Source organism: Symphodus melops, assembly GCF_947650265.1.
Source record: "Symphodus melops genome assembly, contig: scaffold_495, whole genome shotgun sequence".
NCBI classification, from domain to species: Eukaryota; Metazoa; Chordata; class Actinopteri; order Labriformes; family Labridae; genus Symphodus; species Symphodus melops.
The window spans coordinates 7,501-13,507 of record NW_027636645.1 but is presented as its reverse complement, the minus strand read 5'-3'; the positions used below and the strand labels follow the sequence as shown (position 1 = coordinate 13,507).

General features: G+C 48.0%; 1 long non-coding RNA gene across 1 annotated transcript in view; it reads right to left on the bottom strand.

Annotated features, from left to right (window-relative positions):
- The window catches only part of LOC306819253, a 6,669-nt gene continuing 662 nt past the window's right edge, over nt 1–6,007 (bottom strand). The window contains exons 2-3 of the long non-coding RNA XR_013778511.1: nt 4,850–4,993; nt 1–108 (exon numbers count right to left, since the gene is read on the bottom strand). This is a non-coding gene — a long non-coding RNA (uncharacterized lncRNA). The remainder of the gene's footprint in view (nt 109–4,849; nt 4,994–6,007) is intronic.

Genomic DNA, 6,007 nt, shown 5'->3' with positions numbered 1-6,007 from the left:
CCGTCCCGTCGGCGTCGTCGTCCATCTGTTTGTGAATGCTGCAGATCGCCTCGAAGCTCAGCAGAGCGTTTTCATCCTGACAGAGCTGCAGGTCGATCCCACACAGACCTACAACACACACACACACACACTCTGTAACCAGCTGGAGTCCATCATGTGAAAGGACTTCTGGGTAATGTAGTCCTAACACTGACAGCAGCTCATTCGCTATAAATAAATACAATGAGACATTTGCTAAACATCAGGAACGTTTTTTCTGCTTAATTGAGAATTTTGGACTTTCTGATAAAATCTGTAGCTCCGCCCCCTAGTGTTTAAAATGAGTACTGCAGTCTAAACTCTAACGATCACAGAGAGCTGGCTCCCCCCCTCCTCTCACACAAGTGAGCATGTGGAGGACACTGTAGCTTCAGTGTTTAGCCAGCTCTGCATGTAGAGACACTGTAGCTTCAGTGTTTAGCCAGCTCTGCATGTAGAGACACTGTAGCTTCAGTGTTTAGCCAGCTCTGCATGTAGAGACACTGTAGCTTCAGTGTTTAGCCAGCTCTGCATGTAGAGACACTGTAGCTTCAGTGTTTAGCCAGCTCTGCATGTAGAGACACTGTAGCTTCAGTGTTTAGCCAGCTCTGCATGTGGTGGACACTGTAGCTTCAGTGTTTATCCAGCTCTGCATGTGGTGGACACTGTAGCTTCAGTGTTTAGCCAGCTCTGCATGTAGAGACACTGTAGCTTCAGTGTTTAGCCAGCTCTGCATGTGGTGGACACTGGTAGCTTCGTGTTTTAGCCAGCTCTGCATGTGGTGAGACACTGTAGCTTCAGTGTTTAGCCAGCTCTGCATGTGGTGGGACACTGTAGCTTCAGTGTTTAGCCAGCTCTGCATGTAGAGACACTGTAGCTTCAGTGTTTAGCCAGCTCTGCATGTAGAGACACTGTAGCTTCAGTGTTTAGCCAGCTCTGCATGTAGAGACACTGTAGCTTCAGTTGTTTAGCCAGCTCTGCATGTAGAGACACTGTAGCTTCAGTGTTTAGCCAGCTCTGCATGTAGAGACACTGTAGCTTCAGTGTTTAGCCAGCTCTGCATGTGGTGGACACTGTAGCTAAGTGTTTAGCCAGCTCTGCATGTGGTGGACACTGTAGCTTCAGTGTTTAGCCAGCTCTGCATGTAGAGGACACTGTAGCTTCAGTGTTTAGCCAGCTCTGCATGTGGTGGACACTGTAGCTTCAGTGTTTAGCCAGCTCTGCATTGTGGTGGACACTGTAGCTTCAGTGTTTAGCCAGCTCTGCATGTGGTGGACACTGTAGCTTCAGTGTTTAGCCAGCTCTGCATGTGGTGGACACTGTAGCTTCAGTGTTTAGCCAGCTCTGCATGTGGTGGACACTGTAGCTTCAGTGTTTAGCCAGCTCTGCATGTGGTGGACACTGTAGCTTCAGTGTTTTAGCCAGCTCTGCATGGGTCTGTAAAGCTTTCTGCGTTCTAACCTCTCTCCATGTTTCATCTCCAACATTGATCCTAGTTTGAGCAGCTTTCTGCTGCTGGAGCTTATTAGAAACATGCAGGAGGCTTTTTAGCTCGGGTACAATCACTTCTATCTGAAGCAGTTCACTGCCCGCTTCCATCGCTGCAACCACCTGTTCACCTGATAACTGCTCTCATATCTGGCAAAACCCAGGGGGCGTCCAAAACGGCCGTGTGAGTTCACTCATTCCGAGAGAGGATCTCACTTTTTATAAAGAGTTAAACCTGAAACAAACTTCACATGAAGCCGAACAGATAAAAGTTGTCCTGCGCTCGGAGCCTCTCTCTCTCTCTCTCTCCCTCTCTCCCTCTCTCACTCTCTCTCTCTCTCCTCTCTCTCTCTCTCTCTCTCTGTGACAAATGTCCCCTTCGTCCCAAAGGGCCAAAAGCAGCAGGCTGAGTAAACATCCATTTATTTTGGCTGCCATCTTTGTTTGTGTTATCGCAGAGAGGGAGAGCAGCTCCACTCTGCTTCACCACATTAAAGTGTGTGACCGCTCTTATTCATCCAATCACAAACATGCCAGAGTGATGACACTCGTCCGTGTTCATCGACAGCATCACAATATTTTTGTTGCTGCTCGTGTCTCCTGACACTTCCTGTTAGCCTCAGCTAGCAGTTAGCATCTGTCCAGTCATCTGTGTGAAGGGAAACAGAGTCATGACTACATTTGGTCATTTCAGCCTCCAGAGAGTCTCTGCATGACCGTGTGTGTGTGTGTGTGTGTGTGTGTGTTGTGTATGTGTGTGTGTGTGTGTGATCTGTGTGTGTGTGTGCTCAGTGTGCGTGTGTGTGCTTAGTGTGTGTGTGTGTGCTCAGTGTGTGTGTGTGCTCAGTGCGTGTGTGTGTGTGCTTAGAGTGTGTGTGTGTGTGCTCAGTGTGTGTGCGTTTGTGTGTGTCTGTCTGTGTGTGTGTGTGTGTGTGTGTGTGTGTGTGTGTGTGTGTGTGTGCTCAGAGTGTGTGTGTGTGCTCAGAGTGTGTGCATGTGTGTGCTCAGTGTGTGTGTGTGTGTGCTCAGTGTGTGTGTGTGTGTGTGCTCAGTGTGTGTGTGTGTGTGTGTTTTGCTGAAGGAATGAAACGACCACCTCCTGATGAGGATTTATAAAAAGTCTGATCGTCTGATGACACACACACACACACACACACACACACACACACACACACACACACACACACACACACACACACACACACACACACACACACACACACACACACACACACACACTTCATGGAAACAAACAGACGTAGAGAGTCGGAGGTCACTCGCTGTATCCATAGCAACAGTATACAGAAATGTAGAGAAAACATCATTTTAAATATGGGGGGGGGGGGGGACCTGAGGGGGCGGGGCTTAGCTGTGGTCACTCAGGCTGCATCGTCCACCAACAGACGTCCTCTGAAACCTGACGCTCAACGCCAGAGTGAAACATTTCACACAGGTATCTGAACGTGGGGGGGGGGCGGGGGGGTCGGGGGGGGGGGGGGTGGGTGGGGGGGGGGGGGGGTGACAGGTGAGTGAGAGGTCTGAGGATTACCATCAGCAGCTGGGAGGATAAAAATACTGAGATAATAGAATTAAAGAAGAGGAAGGACGAGACAAAGTCACAGTCACTCAACATCTCGTCCACGTCTCTGATGTCACACGCTTTTTAAAACCACACGCTCGGATATGTCCAACGCCCCCCTCCCCCCCCCCCCCTCCCCGCCCCCACCCACCTGACCGGCTCAGATTTGGATGAAATCTGGTATCAAAGTTGGAACTCGTCTGAAACGCACGTGTGTGAAATGTCAGCTCTGTAGGTGGTTCACTTCCTGAGATACACAACTCCCATTTCCCCCCCAAACAATGAACACGAAGGCGCCTCGACTCGAGCTGAACGGGACTCGTCTGAACCTTCACAAGGATCTCAAACATGACGCTGACCCGTGTGGCGCTCGCCAGCCTGGAGCTCCTGAACATGGCTGACTGGAAATGCCTTACATTATCTATTTGAGCATCACAGCAGTTTTTGATCCTCTTGGTATCATCGTCACGAAGCCTTCAAGCACCAACTCTACACCGAGTTTCATCCAAACCTGAGATGGTGAGGTGGAGCAGATTTCTACACTTGGACCACGTGGGCTGAAGTAGCAAAAACTGACCATCTTCAGTCAGCGAGCCGACCCGAGAGCAGCGAGCGAGACTTTCAGACCCGAAGATTCAGGACAGAGCGAATCACGCATGACGAGTACTCCTGCTTTTAACCACGAGTAAACAAACGCCAGACATCAGCTTCTAACAAGTCCACCAGATGCAATATGAATATGACCTCTAGGGGCAGTGTAGAGCTGAAGGTCATGTGACCTGCGACGAGAATGGAGGAAGCACCGCCATGTTTGTTTACATCACACCAGCAACACATCCAGTTCTCTACACTTCAACTCATCCATTCAAACACACACACACACACACACATGCACACACACACACACACACACACACACACACACACACACACACACACACACACACACACACACACACACACACACACACACACACACAAGTCTGAAAGTTTAAAACTCATTTCACTCGGAGCAGATTTTACACCACATGACTTCCTGTGAGCGTCTCACTAAAAGGAAGTGATGTCACTCTCTTTTTAATACCCTCCTCTCTTCCTATTGGCTCTCAGAGCACAGGGTCGTTCCACGAGTTTGTTTCTGTCAGTTCACTTCCTGTGACATGCCCAGCGTGAACTCTGCAGGAAACTGTGGTCAACGGCTAACGGCTAGATGCTACGCTATCGCTTCTACCCACACACACATTTTAAAGATGATGTTAAAGGAGATGTTAAACAACGTGTGTACACAACAACAACAACAACAACAACAACAACAACAACAACACAACTTATCACCCTCGTCTTCCTCTTTTCACAGAGAAACATCTTTAAAGTCACACCGCCTCAGAGTGAAGGTTTCCTTATGAGGGGGGGGGGGGGGCGAGCGCTCAGTGAAGCCCCCCCCTCTCGTCTTCACTGAGCCCCTCTGCTCGAATGAGAAGTTACACAACCTGCCTTTAAATCAGGGCTGTCAGCATTAACCACTTAAAGGCACAGTACGTACATTTCACCAGCAGGGGGCTCTCATTCCAAACAACCAGCTGGTGGGGAATCACGGGAGCGATTCTCTCTGAGACCCTCTCCGAGTCGAGACGAGCTGAGGAGGAGAATCTGTCGGTCCCAGTATAATCTACATGACGTTTGAATCACGCTTCGTTATGACGCAACCGCAACCGGCGTTTCCATGGCAACGGTAAACACGCCGCGTCTGCACTGATGTCCTACCTGAGGCTGCTACGCTGGAAGCCAGGTGGTGGTGATGGTGGTGGTCCAGGTGGGCTCGATCACTTCTGTCCGATAGAGCGTGATCCCCGACACACACGCTCAGCGCGCACACACACAGCAGCCACACACACACACACTTCATGTCTGTGGACAGAGAGGGACAAAGACGTCAGGCGTCAGAGGTTTGGACCTGATCAATAACACAACTTCACACCCTGCGGGGTTTAAACATGAAAGGTTAATATGAGTCAAACATGAAGTCTTGTTTTATAATGTCTTAGAGTTGGTTCATAAATACAAATATCTTGGTGTCTTGCTTGATGACACCCGCTCCTTCAAGCTCCATATTCAGAACCTTGTGAAGAAACTGAAACTTAAATTGGGTTTCTTCTTCCGAAATAAATTCTGTTTCTCTTTTGAGGTGAAACAGCGGCTGCTTACTGCAACTTTTTTATCCATTTTAGATGATGGAGACCTGTTATATATGAATGCCTCAGCTAAATGTCTCAGCAAGATTGATGCTGTATACCATGCTTCTCTTAGATTTGTTTCTACTTGTGGAGGCCGGACTCATCATTGTGAACTGTGTTCCCGAGTGGGATGGCCTTCTTTGTCCACCAGGAGGCGAAGACACTGGTGCACTTTTATTTACAAGGCCATGCTCGGGCTCCTGCCCTCATACATCTGTGACCTTATTGTACGGAGAAGTATTGATTCTTACAGTTTGCGTTCCAATGATCAGCTGTTGCTGTCTGTTCCATTTGAACGGACAGAACCGGGTCCACTCGGCTCCTTCTACATGGAACATGCTACAAAAAGACTGATTTCTTTAAATGCTTTTAAATCCAAGCTGAGAGAATTTGAGACAAACTCCTTTACTTGTAACTGTTTTTAATAATGTTTTATGACTCATTGTCTTTTATCATTTTAATTTCTGTTACTTGTCTGTATGTTGTGAGTCTGATTGTGTATGTATGTATGTTTGCTGCCTCTTGGCCAGGACTCCCTTGAAAAAGAGGTTTTTAATCTCAATGGGATTTTCCTGGATAAATAAAGTTTAAATTAATTTTTTTTTTTAAAAACTGTTAACCCATCAGGTGAACATAACATACATGTTCTAACTGTGTGTGTGAGGCTGTGTTTAGAACACATACATGT